Consider the following 12580-nt stretch of genomic DNA (forward strand, 5'->3'; position numbering starts at 1 on the left):
CCAATTCTAATAGTGTGCTACTGACACTGATTTCTTTAAAAAATTCAGAAAAAGAGTTGTGAGTAGTCAGTCTTCAGCTCCATCAGAAGGCTGGCCAAACGTCGAGAGTCTGAATGCTGACTGAATGCTGGAGGAGCATGCCTGGGGGAAGGAGCCGAGGTCTGAATCTGCTCTCCTCTGAAGGATGTGAGTAACAGCGTGCGTGTGATCAAATGACATAAAGGAGAACTGACGGAGTCCTGGCTTCTTGCCAAGCACCATGCTAAAATCTCTACATCCTTTCGTGATTTGATCCGATGACTCTTTGAAGGAGATTATTATGCTAACTCCCTTGCAGCTCAGAAAACCAAGATTCAAAGAGTGGCCTGCTCAGGGACTTCCCTTGTGGTCTAGTGGTTAACACTCCGCACTCCCAACGCAGGGGTCCTGGGTTCGGTCCCTGGTCCGAGAACTAGAATCCACATGCTGCAACTAAAGATCTTGCATGCATGCACCTCAGTCGCTTCAGATGTGTCTGACTCTTTGCCACCCCATGGGCTGTAGCCCACCAGACTCCCCTATCCATGAAATTTTCCAGACAAGAATACTGGCATAGGTGGCCTTTTCCTTCGCCAGGAGTATCTTCCTGACCCAGGGATTGAACGCACATCCCCTGCATCTCCGTTATTGCAGGTGAATGCTTTACTGCTGAGCCGCTGGGGAAACTCTAAAGATCCTGCATGGGCAACAAAGATCCAGCCCAGTCGAAGGGGGAAAAATCAGGGGCCTGTCCTAAGTTGCGGGCATTCCTACGTGCTTTGCAAACACTTCCTACAACTTCAAACTATTTTTTTAACCTCTCCATGGCGGCAATACAACCAGCCCTGACTCTGCATGGACGCCTCTGTCCCATGCAGGGAGAATTCAAGTTTTTCGGGCTGCAAGATTGCAGTAGAACAGCAGGTGCCCTCTTCTCCCCAGGATACATTCTTCCACCCAGTGCTCAAGACAGAGGAGACAACAGATTCATTAACCGAAAGAGTGACCCAACACCGGCCTGCCCTGTCTAAGCTCTCTGAGAGTCTGACTTTGGTTGTGAGAGCAAGGAGTTAGCATGGAGAGGAACAGAGCTTTTGAAGCCCTGTAGCCCTGGCATGGAAGTATTTCCAGGCCTCCCCTACCAGCTTCCCAATGATGCTAGGGAAATAGCTAGCAAGAAAGGAAGAGTCCCTCTTTGTCAATTAAGAATGCTATCTCCTGGGAATTGCCTGGTAGTCTAGTAGTTGGGACTCTGTGCTTCCAGTGCGGGGGCTGAGGATCAATGCCCGGGCAGGGAACTAGATCCCGAATGCCACAGCTAAAGATCCCACGTGCAAGTAAGACCCAGCACAGCCAAATTAAAAAAAAAAAAAGTCACCTCCTGATGCTAGTGCCAGAAGAGTGTGCTGAATTGTGGTCCCTAACTCAGCCCTGTGACTCAGCTCACAGCCCCCTGCCTCCCAGACACTGTGTGTGGAGCGCTGTAATTAGTTAATGAACCATCTGAATGATATTTCTCTAGTCATTCAACCAGCCCCTCCTCCTCAGAGTGCTAATTGTGTTTGAGGTTATTTAAAAACATTATCGGATCCAAATAGAGTTTACATCAGCAGACAGCGTGATTAGCAATTCTGCTCTCCCTGGTGTTTCTCAGCTGTGCTGCGAACCGCCTGGTGAGTTCTGCAGCCTTGGCTCCCACTCCCCAACCCCAGGGGTCTTCTCTGAAACAACCAGCTGCCTGAGAAGGGAGGTCATAATAGCAAAAGTAACTTGTGGCCAGAATCCAGTTGACCTTCGTTTAGAACAGATTGTTTTCAGAAGAGTTGCTCCATTAACTTGATCATCTCCTCTTTAGATGAGAATTCACTCTCCTCCCCACCCCCACCCCCAGTCTGAACCGCATAGGATGTGGGATCTTAGTTTCTGGACTAGGGATCAAACCTGCGCCCCTTGCTGTGGAAGCTTGGAGCCTTAACCCCTCACTTTCTTTTACCTTTTTACTTTACAAGAAAATATCGTGACACTAATCTTGGTCCCGGAGAAGGCGATGGCACCCACTCCAGTGCTCTTGCCTGGAAAATCCCATGGGAGGAGGAGCCTGGTGCCCCGCACTCCATGGTTTCGCTAAGAGTCAGACATGACTGAGTGACTTCACGTTCACTTTTCACTTTCATGCATTGGAGAAGGAAATGGCAACCCACTCCAGTGTTCTTGCCTGGAAAATCCCATGGGCGGGGGAGCCTGGTGGGCTGCAGTCCATGGGGTCGCTAAGAGTCGGACACGACTGAAGCGACTTAGCAGCAATCTTGGTCTACCATCCCTTAACACCTTTTATGGAAATAGTAGAGTGATACAGTTAAAAACATGTACCTATGCTTGCTTAACATCTCTAAGCCTCCATTTCTTTGTAAAATGGGCATCATCATAGTGATTCTAACAGGGGCTAACATTTGAGCACTTATTATGTGTCAGGCACTGTTCTAAATATTTGACACGAATCATCTCTTGTGAGCCTCAGGAACTCTGTGAGATAGCATGATTAGGTAATATAACTAGATGCCTGTGATGATCCTCAGGCTTCCCAGGTGGTGCTAGTGGTAAAGACCCTGCCTTCCAGTGCAGGAGACTTAAGAGACATGGGTTCCATCCCTGGGTTGGGAAGATTCCCTGAAGGAGGGCTCAGCAACCCACTCCAGTATTCTTGCTTGGAGAATCCCATGGACAGAGGAGCCTGGTAGGTTACAGCCCATAGTATTGCAAAGAGTCAGCTATGACTGAAGTGACTTAGCACAATCTGATGGCCCTCACTCTTTGTGTCAAGAAACTGAGTCATGGAGTAATGGAGAGGGCCAGTAACTTCTCCAAGATCACTCCCCTGCACGTAATGGAGCCCAGATCCAAATTTAGGATTCTATGCCAAAACTACTCCCAGTTCAGTTCAGTCGCTCAGTTGTGTCCGACTCTTTGTGACCCCATGGACCGCAGCACGCCAGGACTCCCTGTCCATCACCAGCTCCTGGAGCTTGCTCAGACTCATGTCCATTGAGTCGGTCATGCCATCCAACTATCTCATCCCCTGTCATCCCCTTCTCCTCATGCCTTCAATCTTTCCCAGCATCAGGGTCTTCTCCAATGAGTCAATTCTTCACATCAGGTGGCCAAAGTATTGGAGTTTCAGCTTCAGTATCAATCCTTGCAAGGAATATTCAGGACTGATTTCCTTTAGGATTGACTGGTTGGATCTCCATGCAGTCCAAGGGACTCTCAAAAATCTTCGACAGCACAGTTCAACAGCATCAATTCTTTAGCGCTCAGTTTTCTTTATGGTGCAACTTTCACATCCATTCTTGACTACTGGAAAAATCATAGCTTTGACTAGATGGACATTTGTTGGTAAAGTAATATCTCTACTTTTTAATATGCTGTCTAGGTTGGTTATAACCTTTCTTCCAAGGAGCAAGTGTCTTTTAATTTCATCGCTGCAGTCACCATTTGCAGTGATTTTGGAGCCCCCCAAAATAAAGTCTGTCACTGTTTCCATTGTTTCCCCATCTATTTGCCATGAAGTGATGGGACCAGATGCCATGATCTTAGTTTTCTGAATGTTGAGTTTTAAGTCAGCTTTTTCACTCTTCTCTTTCACTTTCATCAAGAGGCTCTTTAGTTCCTCTTTGCTTTCTGGCATAAGGATGGTATCATCTGCATATCTGAGGTTATTGATATTTCTTCCAGCAAACTTGATTCCAGCTTGTGATTCATCTAACTCAGCATTTCACATGTTGTACTCTGCATATAAGTTAAATAAGCAGAGTGACAATATACAGCCTTGATATACTCTTTTTCCAATTTGGAACCAGTCTGTTGTTCCATGTCTGGTTCTGTTCCTTCTTGACCTGCATACAGATTACTTAGGAGTCAGGAAAAGATGGCCTGGTATTCCCTTCTCTTCAAGAATTTTCCACAATTTGTTGTGATCCACACAGTCAAAGGCTTTGGTGTAGTCAATAAAGCAGAAGTAGATTTTTTCTGAAACTCTCTTGCTGTTTTTAATGATCCAACAAATGGCGGAAAATTGATCTCTGGTTTCTCTGCCTTTTCTAAATCCAATTTGAACATCTGGAAGTTCTTGGTTCATGTGCTATTGAAGCCTCGCTTGGAGAATTTTGAGCATTACTTTACTAGCGTGTGAGATGAGTGCAATTGTGTGGTAGTTTGAACATTCTGTGGCATTGCCTTTCTTTGAGATTGGAACGAAAACTGACCTTTTCCAGTCCTGTGGCCACTGCTGCGTTTTCCAAATTTGCTTGCATATTGAGTGCAGCACTTTCACAGCATCATCTTTTAGGATTTGAAGTAGCTCAGCTGGATTTCCATCACCTCTACTACCTTTGTTTGTAGTGATGCTTCCTAAGGCCCACTTGACTTCTCGTTCCAGGATGTCTGGCTCTAATAACTACTCTACTACTCTGCTTTTTTCATATGGCTGTGAGGACTCAGTGAGATTCACTAAAGAAATATTTACTGTGTGCCAAGTACCATCACAGGTGTTAGAGTTAAAGACAACCCCCACCCACCCTGCCTTATAGATATCACATCCAAGAAGAGAAGATTATCCACTTAAAGCTTTTAGTGCAACACTCAGGAGAAGGCCCAGAGAAGGCAATGGCACCCCACTCCAGTACTCTTGCCTGGAAAATCCCATGGGTGGAGGAGCCTGGTAGGCTGGAGTCCATGGGGTCGTGAAGAGTCGGACACAACTGAAGTGACTTAGTAGTAGCAGGAGAAGGCCAGTGCTCATTTCCAAGTGTTAGGGTTTTAGAAGTTTCCACATGGTATTTTAGTTATTTATATACACGTTTTAAAAATTATCTATATTTATCTATTTGGCCAATATGTGTTTTAGTTGTGGCATGCAGGATCTTTAGTTGCTACTCTTAGTTGTGGCATGTGGGATCTAGTTCCCTGACCAGGGATTGAACCTGGGCCCCCTGCATTGGGAGCGCTAAGTCTTAGCCACTAGACCATCAGGGAAGTCCCTATATACATGTTATAATGCTCCCACTAGATTATAAATTCCTTGATGGCAAGAATAATTTCTGACTCCTTTCTGTATGTTTTCTAACTCTTAACACATAGTAGAAAGTCAATAAATATTTGTTCAGTAAACAAACCCTATTAATCCTGAATGTATGTGAAAGAATTGCAAAAAGTGCTTTATCCATGTATTAATGCAAATGTTTTCAATGTAAAGTTAATTTATTGGGATTGCATGCTCAGTTGCTCAGTCATGTCTGACTCTTTGTGACCTTATGGACCATAACCCACCAGGCTCCTCTGCCCATGGGATTTTACAGCCAAGAATACTGGAGTGGGTAGCCATTCCCTTCTCCAGGGGGTCGTCTCAACCCAGTGATTGAATCTGGGTCTCCAGCATTGTAGGCAGATTCTTTCTCATTGGAGCCACCAGGGAAGCCCTATGGTTTCAATGGAGCAATTGCTAATCCCTGGGCACAGGCTGTCCCTAGAATGTGGACGAGAACCTACCAACTACGCAAGGTAGCAGTGAGTAAATAGTGAGTATTTACACACAAGCCAATACAGCGAATTTTTGTTGTAAAGAATTTTTTATTGTAGATCCACAAAAAGACTGTATTAGTTAGCCGTATTGCTGCATTTCAAATCCTAAAAGATGATGCTGTGAAAGTGGCTGCACTCAATATGTCAGCAAATTTGGAAAACTCAGCAGTGGCCACAGGACTGGAAAAGGTCAGTTTTCATTCCAATCCCAAAGAAAGGCAATGCCAAAGAATGCTCATACTGCCACACAATTGCACTCATCTCACACGCTAGTAAAGTAATTTTCAAAATTCTTCAAGCCAGGCTTCAGCAATATGTGAACCGTGAACTTTCAGATGTTCAAGCTAGATTTAAAAGAGGCAGAGGAACCACAGATCAAATTGCCAATATGTGCTGGATTATCGAAAAAGCAAGAGTGTTCCAGAAAAATATCTATTTCTGCTTTAGTGACTATGGCAAAGCCTTTGACTCTGTGGATCACCACAAACTGTGGGAAATTCTTAAAGAGATGAGAATACCAGACCACCTGACCTGCCTCTTGAGAAATCTACATGCAGGTCAGGAAGCAACAGTTAGAACTGGACATGGAACAACAGACTGGTTCCAAATAGGAAAAGGAGTACGTCAAGGCTGTATATTGTCACCCAGCTTATGTAACTTATATGCAGAGTATGTCATGAGAAACGCTGGGCTGGATGAAACACCAGCTGGAATCAAGACTGCACGGAGAAATATCAATAACCTCAGATATACAGATGACACCATCCTTACGGCAGAAAGTAAAGAAGAACTAAAGAGCCTTTTGATGAAAGTGAAAGAGGAGAGTGAAAAAGTTGGCTTAAAGCTCAACATTCAGAAAACTAAGATCATGGCATCTGGTCCCATCATTTCATGGCAAATAGATGGGGAAACAATGGAAACAGTGACAGAGTTTATTTTGGGGGGCTCCAAAATCACTGCAGATGGTGACTGCAGCCATGAAATTAAAAGATGCTTACTCCTTGGAAGAAAAGCTATGACCAACCAAGACAGCATATTAAAAAGCAGAGATATTGCTTTACCAACAAATGTCCGTCTAGTCGAGGCTATGGTTTTTCCAGTAGTCATGTATGGATGGGAGAGTTGGACTATAAAGAAAGCTGAGCGCAGAAGAATTGATGCTTTTGAACTGTGTTGTTGAAGACTCTTGAGAGTCACTTGAACTGCAAGGAGATCCAACCAGTCAATCCTAAAGGAAATCAGTCCTGAATATTCATTAGAAGGACTGATGCTGAAGCTGAAACTCCAATACTTTGGCCAACTGATGCAAAGAGCTGATTCATTTGGAAAGACCCTGATGCTGGGAAAGATTGAAGGTGGGAGGAGAAGGGGATGACAGAATATGAGATGGTTGGATGGCATCGTGGATGCAATGAACATGAGTTTGAGTAGGCTCTGGGAGGTGGTGATGGACAGGGAGTCCTGGCGTGCTGCAGTCCATGGGGTCGCAAAGAATCGGACACGACTGAGCGACTGAACTGAACTGACTGATTGCTGCATAACACATTACTCTCAAATTTTGTGGCTTAAAACAACAGGAAACACTTATTATCTCACTTAGTGCCTATGGGTCAGAGTTTGGGAGCAGCTTGGCTGGAGGTTTGGGCTCATGCCGCCAAGATGTTAGCCAGGGGAGGTTCAAGATGTAGGAGACATATGTACATATATATACGCCTATGGCTGATTCATTTTGATGTAGGGCAGAAACCAACACAATATTGTAAAGCAATTATCCTCCAATTAAAAAAAAATGATGTCAGCCTGGATTGCAGTCACCTGAAGGTTTGACTGAGGCAGGAGGATTCACTTCCCTGGTGACTCATGCACGAGTTGGTGCTGGTCAGCGCCTCTCTGTAAGGGCCTCTCTACGCGGATGCTTGACTGTCTTCAGTGTGGTGACTGGCTTCTGCCAAAGGAACTGATTTGAGAGACCAAGGAGGAATCTGCAATGTCTTTTATGTTCTATGTTGGAAGTCACACACCCCATCTTTTGCGATATCCTATTGGCCCCACAAGTCAGCTTTATTCAATGTGAGAAGGGATTATGCAGAGGCGAGTACCAGAAGGGAATGGTCATGGGGCCATCCTGGAGGCTGGCTACCACGATGGGGAAACTGGAGCTCAGAAATCAGACGAGAGCTGGAGGGCAGCCTGGAGCCAAGGAAGCTCTGGACACTTGGGTAGCCAGCGTCCCTCAGTCTTCACCCATGTTCTCTCCCTTCATGTGACTCACTCACACCCCTGTCTTCTGCCAATGCTGCTTCTTACTTCACATTCCTAAAAGCAGAGCCTGAGGGCTTGGTTCATCATTTTCCCCCAGGTCATTACAGGTCACACGCCAGCCATTGAATTGTGTTCTGGGGATCCACTCCTAGCTCAGAGACGTAGGGAAGTCAGGTTTCATATGGTCCAAAACACAGACACTTCAGCATAGACATTAGTCTGTGGTCAGGACAGCCTTGCTAAGGTGAGGTTGGAGGGAGGTGGGGTCAGAATTCGGGAAGGGTAATCTGCCTAGTATTGCTCAACAGGTGCTGTGCTGGACAGAAGGGCCACAGATGAGGAGAAGGAAGAAAAATGAAGACTAATAAGTTGATCCCTGGCCTCTTTGTTTAAAGAGAAAGACACCCATAACCAGATAATTATAATTTGTGTATAATAAAACTCCAGGAGATGGTGAAGGACAGGGAAGCCTGGTGTGCTGCTGTCCATGGGGTCGAAAAAAGCTAGACATGACTGAGAAACTAAACAACAATAAATAATAAAGCTATGTTAGTAGTACCTGGGTCAAGTGGAGAAAGTTTCCTAAGACCCTTCTGCAGGATCTTGAAGGGTGAGATGGAAAGGATCCACATGAAGGGAAGGGAAAAGGACATTTCTGACAAGAAGGGACCCATATAGGATGTTTCGGGGGGGAGGTGAGACTCCATAGTGGGGCTTGAAGGTAGAGAGAAGTTGGCAAGTATGGGGGCTCAGTGAATTTCATGGGTTCTTCCCTGAGAGTGGTGGGAAGTTCTGGAAGGTTCTGAAATAGGAATGACTTCTGTGGGTGGCTCCAGGGGCTGACGTTTCCTCTGAAGGATTGTTTAAACACATGACCTTCCCTGGGGGCTCGGATGGTAAACAATCTTCCTGCCAATGCAGGAGACCTGGGTTCATTCCCTGGGTCTGGAAGATCCCCTGGAGAAGGAAATGGCAACCCTTTCCAGTATTCTTGCCTGGGAGAATTCCATGGACAGAAGAGCCTGGCGGGCTACAGTCCATGGGTTCGCAAAGAGTCGGCCATGACTGAGAGACTAACACTTAAGCACAGGAGTATCCACCTCCTTCAGGTTCTAGATCACAAGGGGTTGTGTATACTTTGAGGAAAGCTGTGGTCTCCATTATACAGAGATATCCATGCTTACGAGGAACTGCCCTTCCGCTGGTTTCCTTTAAAAGCAATTGCTCCAAATATAATTCCATAGGCATCCAAATTAACCAAAGCTTTTTTTCAACACCAAGAAGGCCACCTCTACGTAATGGAATGATGTCATCAGAAGTCTGAGAAAAGTCTCCCTGTGGACTCCCCATCAGATAACTTGTCCTCCTTCTACAAAAAGCCTCCCAACCAATTCAGAATATAATGTCTGGAAAGTAACACTTTCAGAAGCTCAGGCCGTGCTGCTGCTGCTGCTGCTGCTGCTGCTGCTAAGTCGCTTCAGTCGTGTCTGACTCTGTGAGACCCCACAGACGGCAGCCCACCAGGCTCCCCTGTCCCTGGGATTCTCCAGGCAAGAGCACTGGAGTGGGTTGCCATTTCCTTCTCCAACGTGTGAAAGTGAAAAGTGAAAGTGAAGTCGCTCAGTCGTGTCTGACCCTCAGCGACCCCATGGACTGCAGCCCACCAGGCTCCTCTGTCCATGGGAGTTTCCAGGCAAGAGTACTGGAGTGGGGTGCCATTGCCTTCTCCACAGGCCATGCTAATAAACAGCTTATAGCAGGTTCACGATTTCTGCATAAGTGAACTTAGGTCCAAAGATGCCAGTCGCAAATTTTATACTTTATATATCTGAGGGCCAATTTTATTTCTGGGCTTTCACTTGGAGTGAGGGTTGCTTTGTTGAAGTCTGGCCCTGGGTAGGAGGACCAGTATGTTGTAGAAGCTTCTGGAAGCTGCATGGTCCATGGTTAAGAGCCTGCTCCCTGTTAATATGGTTAACAGCCAGCTTGTTGTTATTGCTCAGTCACCAAGTCGTGGCTGACTCTTTGCCACCCCATGGACTGCAGCACACCAGGCTCCCCTGTCTTTCGTTATCTCCTGGAGCTTGCTCAAATTCATGTCCACTGAGTCAGTGACACTACCTCACCATCTCATCCTCTGCTGCTCCCTTCTGTTGCCTTCAATCTTTCCCAGCATTGGGGTCTTTTCCAATGAGTTAGCTCTTTGCATCAGGTGGTCAAAGTATTGGAGCTTCAACATCAGCATCAGTCCTTCCAATGAATATTCAGGGTTGATTTCCTTTAGGATTAACTGTTTTGATCTCCTTGTAGTCCAAAGGACTCTCAAGGGTCTTCTTTAGCACCACAATTTGAAAACATCAGTTCTCCGGTGCTTAGCCTTCTTTATGGTCCAACTCTAACATCTGTACATGACTACTGGAAAAACCATAGCTTTGACCAGATGGACCTGCCTGGGCTTATATCCTGACTCTGACACTTTCTACTCTGTGACCTTGGGTAAGGTTCAAATGTTGACTCAAAGTGCCCAGGTTCAAATCTTGACTCTCCATTCACCAGCTGTGTGACCTTGGGCAACTTTTTTAATCTCTCTGAGCCTCAGTGTTCTCTATAAAACAACAATAATAAGGACTTCCCTGGCAGTCCAGTGGTTAAGACTTCACCTTCCAATGCAGGGAGTGCGAGTTTGATCCTTGGTTGGGGAGCTAAGACCCCACATGCCTTGGGGCCCAAAACCAAAACATAAAACAGAAGCAATTTTGTAACAAATTCAAGACTTTTAAAATGGTCCATATCAAAAAATATCTTTAAAAAAATGCAACAACAGTAATAATGACACCTAACTTCACAGGCGTTTGTGAGGCTTGAATGAAATCACTCAGGTGCCTGGTACTTAGTTATATATTCAATCAAACCTAATTTTCATTACTATTATCCCTCTTCTAGGCCCAGCAGCACCATCTCTCACTTAAATGCTCATGTTGGCCTCCTAACTAGTCCCCTGACCTCCAACCTTGCCTTCCTGCAAGATATTCTCCATATGGCAGCTGAAAGATTTCTTAAAAACACAAATCTGGGACTTTATTTGTGCCCCAGTGGTTAAGAATCTGCTGCTAAAGCAAGAGACTTGGGTTCGATCCCTGGTCTGGGAAGATTCGACATGCCTCAGAAAAACTAAGCCCAAGTGTCACAACTACTGAGCCTCTGCTCTAGAGCCCACAGGCTGCAACTATGGAGCCTGTACGTCGAGAGCCCGTGCTCCATAAAAGAAACCACTGCAATGAGAAGCCTGTGCCCTGCAAGGAAGAGTTGCAACTAGAGAAAGTAGTCGCAACTAGAGAAAGTCCCTGCACAGCAATGAAGACTTACCACAACCAAAAATAAATAAATAGATAAACACAAGTCTGATCGGGTTACTCCTCACTTAAAATTCTGCAAATGGCTCCCATTGTCCTTACCATAAGGTCCCACAACCAAAACTAAAATAAATAAATAAACACAAATCTGATCGTATTACTCCTCATTTAAAATTCTGCACATGGCTCCCATTGTCCTTACCATAAGGTTCCACACCCTAAAGAGCCCTCGATGGCTCTGCAAGATAGGGCCCAGCTCACTTCACAGAGGAGCCCCGTGCCACCACACACCCACCACACTGGCCTTGTTTCCTTTCCTGAAGGTTCCTTAACACAGACCTTCACACATCCTGTAGACTGGCTCCTCCGCAGTCCTCAGCCCCGCCAACTCCTACTCACCCAGCAAGGAGGGTGACTTCCTCAAAGATGCATTCCTAACTTCTGGGCTAGGATGGCTGTTCCTTCTTCGTGTTAACAATTGTGACTAAATTCTTCTCTGTACAACCTTCCTGCCCATGTGGGAATTTGGTCTAGAGTCTGTGCTGTTCATGGAACATCCCTAGAGCTTGGCGTGGTGCGCAGTCCATAATGACTACTCAATACATATTTCAAGAATTGTGAATGGATGAACAGACGTGGCATTTCCTGGGAACTAACCCTCTTCTGCCCGTGCCATTCTCAGAGACTTGATTCACTTTGGCCTCTCTTGCTCTGTGTGGGTAGTGGTGAGGAAGAGGAGACACATTGTCTAGAAGCCAGCAGGCTGAGGACAGGCCGCCCCATTGCAAAATCAGAGCAGGCAAGTCATTTAGAGGCTGTTTGTTCAGTCCTCTTCCTTGTCCACATTGTCAGTGAACCAGGAGCTCATGCCTAACTGTGAGCAAGTTCTTCCCCATCTCAAACTTAATCCTGCCTCCTTAAAAGTTCCCATCTCTCCCTGAGATGTTCATTTTCTTCTGAGACTTCTGTACTTCCCAGAGTTTACAGAGTTCTATAAATTGCTTGGGTAGTTACAGAGAAAACAATACAAATTTTAAAATTCTAATCACAAAACCTAGTTCTGCCTTTTTTTCTTCCTTCTGCTTTTTATATGGACAAGAAAGAAACCTAACTGCTGGCCTCCTCTCCCACATGAGGTTGGGGATGGAGTCCAGCTTGAGCATAGCTTGGCCTCCTTTTTCTCTGGGACTTTCCTGCTGTTGGCAGGGACCATGAGCTGCTAATAACTAGCAACTGCTTTTCCCAACTTTCTTTTTTTAAATACGTGTTCTATTTTTTAAATATTTTTAAATTTGTTATTTTTTTTTATATTATAAAGTGGTTTGGGTTTTTTGTTTGGTTTTAAAGGGATAATTTTTTGGCCATGCCAC

The 12580-nt window shown here is 45.4% G+C and overlaps 1 non-coding gene across 1 annotated transcript; it reads right to left on the reverse strand.

The window, feature by feature from the left end:
• Nucleotides 1-4976: 4976 nt before the first annotated feature.
• Nucleotides 4977-5049, reverse strand: TRNAG-CCC (transfer RNA glycine (anticodon CCC)). Its single transcript has one exon. It is a non-coding gene; the product is annotated as a tRNA-Gly (tRNA).
• Between the last annotated feature and the right edge of the window lie 7531 nt (nucleotides 5050-12580).

This window comes from Budorcas taxicolor, unplaced genomic scaffold (assembly GCF_023091745.1).
Source record: "Budorcas taxicolor isolate Tak-1 unplaced genomic scaffold, Takin1.1 scaffold597, whole genome shotgun sequence".
Classification (NCBI taxonomy): Eukaryota; Metazoa; Chordata; class Mammalia; order Artiodactyla; family Bovidae; genus Budorcas; species Budorcas taxicolor.